General features: G+C 46.1%; 1 protein-coding gene across 26 annotated transcripts in view; it reads right to left on the bottom strand.

Annotated features, from left to right (window-relative positions):
• Nucleotides 1–8,383: 8,383 nt before the first annotated feature.
• Nucleotides 8,384–10,535, bottom strand: part of SOX2 (SRY-box transcription factor 2) — a 724,618-nt gene continuing 722,466 nt past the window's right edge. For all 26 annotated transcript variants that reach the window (XR_008318939.1, XR_008318941.1, XR_008318940.1 and 23 more), the window contains one exon: nt 8,384–9,218. The gene's annotated coding sequence lies outside the window, so the exon portion shown is untranslated. The remainder of the gene's footprint in view (nt 9,219–10,535) is intronic.

The following is a 10,535-nucleotide window of genomic DNA, read 5'->3' as shown; positions in this document are numbered from 1 at the left end:
AGAGAGAGAGAGAGAGAGAGAGAGAGAGAGAGAGAGAGAGAGAGCACACACTCTATATAGCAAAGAGGCACGTATCTGGCTGTGCTATCGGTGAGGGGGGGAACGTAGCCCAAATCCTAAAATGTACCCCCGCCCCGATCTCAGTTCCTCTTGAATATGCCACTTTCCCACCCCCAAGAAACATAGAAATCCATCCAGCTCTCTTCCCTGCCTCACTGCTCATGGGATGCTTTGTTTGTGCTTTGCCTCCAGAGAGGAGGGCAAGTGGCACTCCCCACCCCTGGCTCACTGCAGACCGTCAGCTGGACGCAGGGCTCCCCCCTTTGAACAGTTCTGCTGTCCCTCGGTGGTGCTTTGCTTTCTCTATTCAGCTTGTGCCCACATTTTGGGTTCCAAACAAAGCTGTTCCCTGGACCTCAGGACTTCGAGGAGCAGAACTGGGTGACCGAGAGTGCCAGACATTGTCCGCTCCCAAAGGATGCCGGGGAGCTGAGCCGCCCAGCAGCAAATTAGAAACTTTTGGCTCCGAAAGAATGAGCTGGGTTGTTTGTTCCTGCTCTCTGCAGCTGCTTCCCCCCTTCTCTTCCTCCCTCCCCTTCCCCCCCATTTTGGGTGGCTTACACACAGGCTCGCAATGAATGGGAGCCGCTGTTTTACAGTACACCCCACTTACAGGACTTCTCTCCAGGCCCACCACAGATCTGAGTCATCAGCAGCAGGCACTGCCATCATAATTCTTCCTAGAAACGGGAGGATAAAAAGAGGTTTGTTGGAGGCTGGCTGGGCCTGCCAGGAGCTCAGCCTGCGGGGCCTGCTGATGCCATAGATGGCTGCTCGGGTCTTTGGCCTAATAAGGTAACAGAAACAAAGATTGTTCCCTCGCTGGAGAAAGAGAATGTGCCCAAGTTCTGGGGAGAGGGAGAGAGAGAGAGAGAGAGAAAGGGGAGGCGGCAGCAACAGGGCAGCCATCCAAGGGGGATTAGGGCGGCAAGTGCAACTTTACGAGGGCTGACTGGGTGGCGGAGAGGCTCTCCACAGCGCAAGGAGCTCATTCAAACATAATTTATGACATGTCACTCATAGTTAGAGGCGGCTGTCGTTAAGAGTTAACTGTTGCATTGTGTGCAGCGTCTACTGATAAGAATTCTATAAGCCGCTTACATGTTATCATAACTCATGGGTAACAAGAGAGGAAGAAGAAGAAGAAGAAGAAGAAGAAGAAGAAGAAGAAGAAGAAGAAGAAGAAGAAGAAGAAGAAGAAGAAGAAGAAGAAGAAGAAGAAGAAGAAGAAGAAATAATGTAGCAAAGGGAAAATGAAAGTGATTACTCACTAGTCCTCATCAGCAAGTGGGTGGGAGGCAAGAATGGCATCATTGCTCCAGGTGTGACTCAGGGGCACCTGAGGTCAAGCTTCCCTAGGCCATGAACTCATGGTGAGGGCCTCTAGTCTAGTCATGTTTCCACTGAATCAGTTCTCCACCCTGGATGTTTGGAATAATACCAACCTCTCCCTAAAGCTCCATATGGTATGAAATTGCACAGTGTGTGTGTGTCGTCATCAGTATTGGGCATGAAATTCAGCATTCCAGGGACTTCAGTTTTCTTGTTTTTCCAACAACAAAGCAAGTTTCCAGTCCTCAAAGCTGCATCGATAGCCTTGAAATTATGCAGTTAGTGCCTGGTGAGATCTCTGAAGTTGAGTGGGGGAATATGGACCAGATTTCCAGTGGCTGGGATGAAGTTCCTGTGTCCTGAATAGACATTGTGGTGGCCAGAAATTGAAAGAATTATGCAAAATAAGCAAATGTATGCGGATATGTTTATTTTGCACAGGCTTTCACTAGAAAGCCTTTGGGTTATTTTGGCACATCATGTTGACTCCTTGCCCCCCACCCCGTTTCTTTTAGTGCAGAATATGCATGGCCCTGCCTATCCCACTGGGTTGGTGTGAAAGCCTACACATGGAATAGAATGGGAAGTGCTGTAGCTGATTGGTAGAGCACCCGCTTTGTATGTAGGAGGTCCCAGCAAGTTAAATCCCTACATCTTCCTCTCCGTGGAGGGCTGAGAAATATGCCCATCCAAAACCCTGGAGAACAGCTGCAAATCAGTGCCCTGCCAATGGAAGATTGGGCTGTGCACTCTGGCTCCGTGTGAGTCCAAACCACATCTTCATTGCTACTGAGGTCAGCAATGAGTTTCTGTGGCTGTAGTGATGCAACTCCTATGGAGAATAATGTGAGCAACATCGCTTCAGTGATGACACAGTTCTTAGGTGCCACAGAGGCTCTCTCATTAGAAATAAGGATGCGGCTTGGAATCACACAGAGCCAGCGCATGCACCCCGGTCTTCCAGTGACCGGGTGCTGCACTGTATGTGAGCCACCATGCACAGTACTGAGCTAGTTAGACCAATGGCTTGGCTCAGTATGAAACAGCTTCACGTGTTCATATGAAGAGTGAAAGAAGCAGAGCAGATGCTATGATTCCACACCAGCACTGAAAGAAGCCCAAACTGCCAAACTTGGTGTTGGCTGCAAATCTACCAATTCCAAAAATGCCTGCTTTGGTTTCAAGAAAAGCAAGTTTCTAGACCATGTGGCTGTTTACATAAGCCTATTTGAGCACAGCCTGTGAAATCTCAGAAAATGAGTAGGGCTCAGGAACACTATTCCTTGTAACAGGGATTCCTGTATGTCATTAACTACAACCCCCATCACCCCAAGCTGCCATGGCCAAAGGCCATGGCAGCTGGGGATGATGGGAGTTGTAGTCAACAACATATGGGGATCCCTGTTACAGGGAATACTGCTCAGGAACTTTGTCAGTGGACTAGTACTGCCCTGCCTTGGCCCTCTCCATGACCAATAATGAAGACTATTAATTTATAATAATTAATTGGAAATAATGTTTACAGATCACCAAATTCAGCAGGGAAGTTGGCACAGATTTTTAGTTACAGAATTTTGGCTTACAGAATTATGTTGTTTTTTAAGCACACACAGTGTACAGATATAGCAATAAGCACGTTTAGGGCCATAATGGGCCCTTCACCATTTGATGAGCATTTCCTTGGCAGCATGAAAGGTGAAATTTCCACTCCCACCCCCCCTTGGAAACAGGCACAAGTACCAAAAGTTTATGCATCTTCTCTGAGCAGGGAGAGACATGTGCCAGTTTCCCTTTTGCACATCACCTGGCACATTGCATGAGTCACTTGCACATCCCATTATTTTGCCATTCATCTGAATCTTTGGAGCAGCTCTCTGTTCATTCATAGGTGCAGCTTGTCCTGCTGCCTCTCAGAGCCAAACTAGGCATGACACATTTGTTTAATCAGTTGTCTGCCCATTTCCGTATAAAGTGGCTGTTATTTTAACAGCCAAGGGGGCACATGGTGAGGGGAGCTGGTGAAGTGGAACAGCATCTGCTTTGCATGCCAAAACCCCCAGGTTCAATCCCTGACAACATCACCAGTTATGGCTGGGGGAAAACTTTCTTACAGCCTGGAGAGTTGCTGCCAGTCAGACAGTAGGGCTGTGCACAGATCTCATTTTCAGGATCAGGATCAACACTGTCCAAGTAGTCACAGAATCATCAGAGAGCCCTGGATTGAATCTAGGCGATACATTGGTATAGGCTCAATGCATTGGCTTACCTTCCCGGAAGATCCGGTGTTCCCCAAAGAAAATGGCTGCCCAGAAAGCGGCTGCGGTGGTAGTGATTCAAATCAGCACCTTTCCCTTTATCTTCTTGCCCAGGAATGCACCAGGGTGGGAAGCAATATCATGAAGTTGCATGCATCCTTTTCCTGGTGCATTACTGGGGGTAAATGGCCATGCCCTATAGTTACAGGGAGAGCATGACCATCCCCCCTGCCACCTAGGAATGCACTGGGGAAAGGATGTGATGTCATGACATTGCTTCTTTTCCTGGTGCATTCTAGGACAAGACCAAGGAGGGAAAGGCATTGATTTGAATCTCCGCAGCTGTGGCTGGCTTCTCAGCATCCACTTTCTTGAGGAAATGCCAGATCTCCAGGAAGGGTAAACCCCACACACACACCATATTGATACATTGGAAATAAGGTGCAGCCCTGCATTGAATCTATTTTCAATACAGAGACAGCCTTGGTTTCAAGGCGATAGCCTTGGTTTCAGCAAAGTGCTCTTTGTGATACGGTGATCCACTGGACATGTTGACCGAGTACTGGGGATATGGCATTGGAACCCATCATCAGGCTGATCCTATGCACAGCCCCAGTAAATGGTGCTGAGCTAGACAGATCAAAGATCCGACTCAGCATTAGGCAGCTTCCTATTAATTCCTTACACTTGTATACCACCAAAAACCAATGTCTTGTGGCAGTTCACAATTGGTTAGAACAACTATGAGCATTGAAAACAATTCAAAGCAGCTGGTTAAAATCAAAATCAAAATTAAAATGTAAGCCTATGTGAGCAAACAACACCTTTGCCAGGGACTCACATTGACTCTCCTAACCAGATGTCTCAAAAAGGGCCTCTGTCTTCAGCAGCGGCGGCAGCAGCAGCAGCCCACACCCTGATGCTCCTGACAGTGGATTGCTGTCAAGGCCTCTCTGACGATCCTGGTTTCAGAATGCGATGGCATGTTTGCTCATGGCCTTGCACCGCCATGATCATATTACGCCCACCATGGTTGCCTGTAAAGAGGGGGATTGGCTTTAAGCCAGCGCTGTTCCTTTTTAAAGCTCTTAATGGAGTAGGTCTTGGAAGTCTTAAAGACCTCGCCCATCAGACCCAGGCTTAAGGAGATCTAAGCAAGGACATTATCTACTGTTTCAAATAGCCACAATTCCTCAGTCGTCAAGAATGTATACACTGTGGGGGTCTCCCCCTCCATAATTTCATTTCTGGTTTTCCCACACACTGTATTTTCACTATCACCTGTCTAGCAGGAGCACTTTGTGGCAAGAAGGAGGTGGCCTTGGTTTCAGCAAAGTGCTCTCAGTGATAAGTTGGTCTGCTGGGCAACATGTTGACTGGGCATTGAAGACTGTTGAGTTCAGGTCCCTGACTGGTCATGGAGTCTCTGAGCTTCAGGTTGGTTGTGAGCCATCAGCCTTACTTTCCAAATTGAAATGATAGTGCCCTGCTTCCCAGCACTAAGAAATAATAAGTTAAGGATTATGCAGCACTCTGTGCAAACAAATTACTATTTGGATGAATGGCAAAAGGCCCACCACTACATTCAGTGCAGGATAAACTGAAAGAACAGACTAACAAGAAGAATCTGCCCAAAACAGCCCTAAAATACAAAGCTGACCATTCCTGGGAGAGGCATGAATACTCCTGGGAATTGTAGAATAGGGCCAAAGACCCCCAAAAGTGCGCTTAAGAGCATAAGCACAGTCCTGCTGGATCAGGCCCAAGACTTATCTAGTCCAGCATCCTGTTTCCACAGTGGCCCACCAGATTCCTCTGAGAAGCCATCAAAAAGAGGCACTCAGCTGCTGTTGCTCCTCTGCAATTGATATGTAGAGGCATCCTGCCTCTGAGCCTGGACGCGGCCTATAAACATCAAGACTAGTAGTCACTGAGGGTCATCAAGACTAGTAGTCCTTGTCCTCCATGAATTTGTCTAAGCCCCCTTTAAAGCCATCCAAACTGGTGGCCATCACTACATCCTGTGGCAAAGAATTCCATAGATTAATTATGTGTTGTGTGAAAAAGTACTTCCTTTTGTTGGTCCTAAATTTCCTGGCAATCAGTTTCATGGGATGACTCCTGGTTCTAGTGTTGCAAAAGAGGGAGAAAAATGTCACTTTCTTGACACCATGCATACTTTTATAAACCTCTACCATGTCTCCCCATAGTCTCTTCATTCCCAGGACTGCAGAGGAAACCCTTCTGGATGTTGTATTCAACCTCTAGCCATCACCACTATTTCCTTACCACTGGGAGCAAGATGAACTGTCTTCACCCTCTCTCCTGCCTCCTAACCGGACTGGTATGTACCTTCAGGGGTCGAGGAAGTGGCACAGAGGGAGAGAGAATGGGCCAAAATGAAGCTTCCGTGGCTTACCAGTTGGTCCAATTTGATTTGCTTAGGGCCCAGTTCAGCCTGAACAAGACAGCAGTTCAATTCAGACTGAATCAGGCCAACTTGGACCAAAACTAAATAGGTCTCCAAAGATTCATGCAGCCCTAATAACGTCTCAGTTATCATTCCTGTATTGGGCACCAACATTTAAAGTTCACACATGATGCCATGAAATCTACTGGCTTTCCTTTAATTTTGTAGATAATTACATAGCAACATAAGAAGCTGCCTTATACTGAGTCAGACCATTGGTCCATCTAGCTCAGTATTGTCTACACAGACTAGCAGTGGGTTATCCAATGTTGCAGACAGGAGTCTCTCTCAGCCCTATCTTGGAGAAGCCAGGGAGGGCACTTGGAACCTTCTGCATGCAAGCATGCAGGTGCTCTTCCCAGAGTGGCCTCATCCCCAAAGGAGAATATTTTACAGTGCTCACACATGTAGTCTCCCATTCAAATGCAAAGCAAGGTGGACCCTGCCTAGCAAAGGGGACAATTCATGCTTGCTACCACAAGACCAGCTCTCCTTATATTAAAATCCATTTCCTTACTTGCTTGAATTGCCTAGGTTTTTCTCCTGCAGAGAACTCAAAATGGTACACTTTGGTCTCTGCAAGTGACATGAGCCACATACCATGCATGTGGTCTCGACACCACTTGTACTGCTGTGACCATTTAAAGGGGGGGGGAATCTGATGTAGTTGCACAAGAGCATTGTTCTGCAAATGTTTAAAATTGTGCAACTCTGTCAATTTTTTTTTTAAATGCCCACAGCAGTGTAGGCGATGTGGAAACTGCCTGCAGGACTCTGCATGGGATGTGGGCCACCATATTTGAGCTCCTGCAAGCAATATGAGTTAGGTGATCTCTTCCATAGCACTACAGGTCTCAAGATGGACATTTGCAGTAGCATGGAGAGAAAATCACCCCCAACCACAAGAAGAACTGCTGCACACAAACAGATTTCTAGTTGTGCCACTAGGTGGCAGCTTAGGTGGTAGTTGCTACAACCTAAGCTGCCACCTACTGGCACAGCAAGGAAGTAACTTGCCTAGGGAGCAAGAGGTTGATGGTTCAAATCCCCGCTGGCAAATATAGGAAGATACTGAAAGGCGTCATTTCATACTGCACAGGAGATGGCAATGGTAAACCCCTCCTGTATTCTACCAAAGACAACCACAGGGCTCTGGTCACCAGGAGTCGACACCGACTCGATGGCACAACTTCACTTTACCACCTAAGCTGATTTACAGCAGTCTCTACGAAGTGGAGGTCCAACCTGCACGGTTCCTAATTTTTTAATCTCCAGAGTAAACATTGCCAGCAGCAATGTTAATGTAGAGGTTTCCGAGGGATACGAAAGAGAGAAGGGTCAAAGAATAAAGCTGGGGAAGTTGCTACAGCTTAAGGCTGTAGTAATTCCATCCCAAGCTGCAACCTGTTGCATCAGAATTCTTTGTGTACTGCACTTTGTGTACTTCATGGAGACAGGAAGATGCAAGATGCACTCAGAGAAAGCAGCCCAGTTTAACTGAAATTGGTGTCAAGCAAATATGGCCCTACAGCAACCCTTATAAAAGTGGGTGAAATGAATGGAGCAGAGAAATGCAGCCAGGTCCTTCCCTTGTGCCTTCTGCCCCCTTCCCCACACTGCCAGGCTACGATGCTGTCACTTTAACTGTCTCTCTACTGGGGCTGGCCTTTGTTGCCAGAGAGGCCTTGTTCAGCCTTTTCTGGGGGGCCCTGAAATACTGCAAGCACCAGAAAAATGCTTGCTTGTCTTTTGTAGCATTGCAATGCTTGCTCTGTTTGCAGTGCTGAGTAGGTAAATCCAACTTCCCCACCCCTCTCGCACAAGCATTTTTCTTCAATGCTTCTGTGGAAAACACAGCCACGAGACAGATGAATAATGACAAGCCAGCAGCCTCCGTGACCAGCGACAGTATTTGAAAATCTACACATTTGCGAAATGAGACACACAACTGGAAACAAACAAAAGTGGCTGAGGAGCAAAACTGTGTTGACCAACAGCTCTGTCTTCCCTCGCAAGAGCCAATCCTGAGCAATGCTCAAATACCAGTTGAGCATTTTGCAGCTGACTCCCTAAATGGAACCATGAGCAAGCAGACTTCTTTTCTGTGCTGATGAAAACTAGTTGTGCTGCTGCTGACATCATTGTGTGGCACCAGGGCCAGAATTAGGGGCAGACTGATCCAGGTGATCACCTGAGGAACCAGACTCTGGGAGCGTCTAGTTATTCTTCACATTGCAAAGTTTCTATAAGATTAAAAGAAACACAGTTGCTTATATTGGCTTTAATTTGCTTACATATGGTGATTTACAGATCCTTGTGTGCAGGTTTAATGACTTTATGGCAGGAATAAATTCTACATGCAGGTCATGCATCAATATCATGCTAGCGGTTCAACAAAAAAAAATACAGTATTCAGAAGTTGGAAGACACTGGAAATGGTTCTAGCCTGGGGTTAGGGCTCTATGGTACTTTTGCTTTCTGTTTCTGACATACTGCATTCTAAGCTGTGTGGGTTGATCTATTGGGGATAGGGATGTTGGTCCTCCCTTGCAGCAGAGGGTGCCAGACTACATGGCCTTCCAGGCCCTTCCAACTCTATGATGTTACGGGGCTCACTGCTATTGACATAGATTTGTTTACAAATAATGGGATTTTTTCTTCTTCTGAAATACTGATGTCCATATGCTGTGAGTTAATCTGTAAAGAGTTTATCACTACATATCATATCTAATGTTCTAGTCTGCATGCTTGAAGCACTATAAAGTGCTTGATGATTTTTTAAACTTATTTTTATTCAATGTTATATGAATTACATCCAATATAGGTTGTTATACATAATCTCAGCCTTGATACATTGATGTTACAACATTTTATTCTTACAAAGTCCTTGCTTCTGTTTTGACAAATTACCCGGATCTTCAATTATTATTAATAATTAATGGAATTTATTAATAATAAATAATGACAACTTATATCCTGCCTTTCTTCAATCATGGAACTCAAGATGGGGTTCCCAGAGAGTCTCCCATCCCAGCACTGACCAGATCTAGACCTTCGGAGCTTCAGCAAGGTGGTTATGTCTTGTGTCCTCAGACCACACCCTGGGAAAACAATAGATAATACTGTAAGTTCATTCAGTCATAATTCTTTCTTTCATCTGAAGTGTCTGGCCTGCATTGTTTCATATCATGATAGCATAGCTTTCTCCTGAAACAACTCATCAGACTCCCTAACCCACTGCTGAAGAGTCACAGGGTAGACCCACTCTATAGTATCGGTCCTCGATTATCCTGGTCAGCCATAAATATTGGTAGGAAAGCTGCCAAGCCTTACCGGAACAACAGAGCTTTTGTTCTGGATTATGTTTCTGTGGGTTCCCATGGAATCAAGGGAATTGTAGTTCTGTGAAGGGACTGGGGAGCCCTAAAAGAGAGACTGAGCAGCACTCTTTCTAGCTTCCCCACAGAACAACAGTTACCATGGTTCCTTGGCTGAGGGTAATAGAAGCTTGAAACCATGTCAGATGTGTGGGGCTGTGCCTTCAGAATGATCCCAAATGTTATAAGAATAAGTGATCACAACAGTGTATAATGTTTTTGCTTTATAAAGTAGCTTTGCAAAGTCCACTGGGGAATTAGCAAAGCAAAGGGAAGATGTGTAAGCCTTAGGGGCACATCTCACTCATGTGGATTCTCCTTTGGGCTCTAGAGTAGAATCACAAAAGGCCAAAACATGAGACATTTACATATCAACTTGTCAGCACCTCTAATAACATCTGAAGTTGCTTATATCCAAAACCAAAAAGTAATTCCAGGGTTTCGTCTTCTCTGTCCTGAAAAGTGGGCCAGAAATTGTATTTTAAAGTAATCCAAGCAAGGAGGGTCAGCCCTTTCATGAGGCATGGTGAGACAGTTGCCTCAGGCAGCAGACTGTTGGGGTGCCAGCAGGGTGGCAACATGCCTCTGGTATTGGAGCAGCTCTTTAGGACTAACGCTTGCAAACTTGGCAAGCAGCGCAAAGTTTGCAAGGCACATGAGGAGACAGGAGGAGGGTGCTTGCAACCTCCCCTCTCCTTGCTCCCTATGCACTTTCAAAGTTTGCAAGGGTTGATTTTGAAAGGGGCCTGGCTCTCCCCAGGGGTGTGGGGCGAAGCAGCATTTTACACCTCACCTCAGGTACCGCAATATCATGGGCCATCCCTGCAAGCAAGACTAAGTTTGAACATACAAAGTTGCCTTTTACCATTGTTCCATTTGCTCAGAATAAGAAGACCGATCAGTCTAGCTCAATACTGCCCGCCTATTCTGACTGCCAGCACTCTCCAAATTCTCATCGACAACTGCTACTATGAGTATTTATATACCGCTTTTCAACAAAAGTTCCCAAATAAATAAAGATGGATCCCTGCCTCCAAAGGG

Source organism: Hemicordylus capensis, chromosome 3 (genome assembly GCF_027244095.1).
Source record: "Hemicordylus capensis ecotype Gifberg chromosome 3, rHemCap1.1.pri, whole genome shotgun sequence".
Lineage (NCBI taxonomy): Eukaryota > Metazoa > Chordata > Lepidosauria > Squamata > Cordylidae > Hemicordylus > Hemicordylus capensis.
Note: the sequence above shows the minus strand (reverse complement) of the source record. Positions and strands in the feature narration are given on the sequence as shown.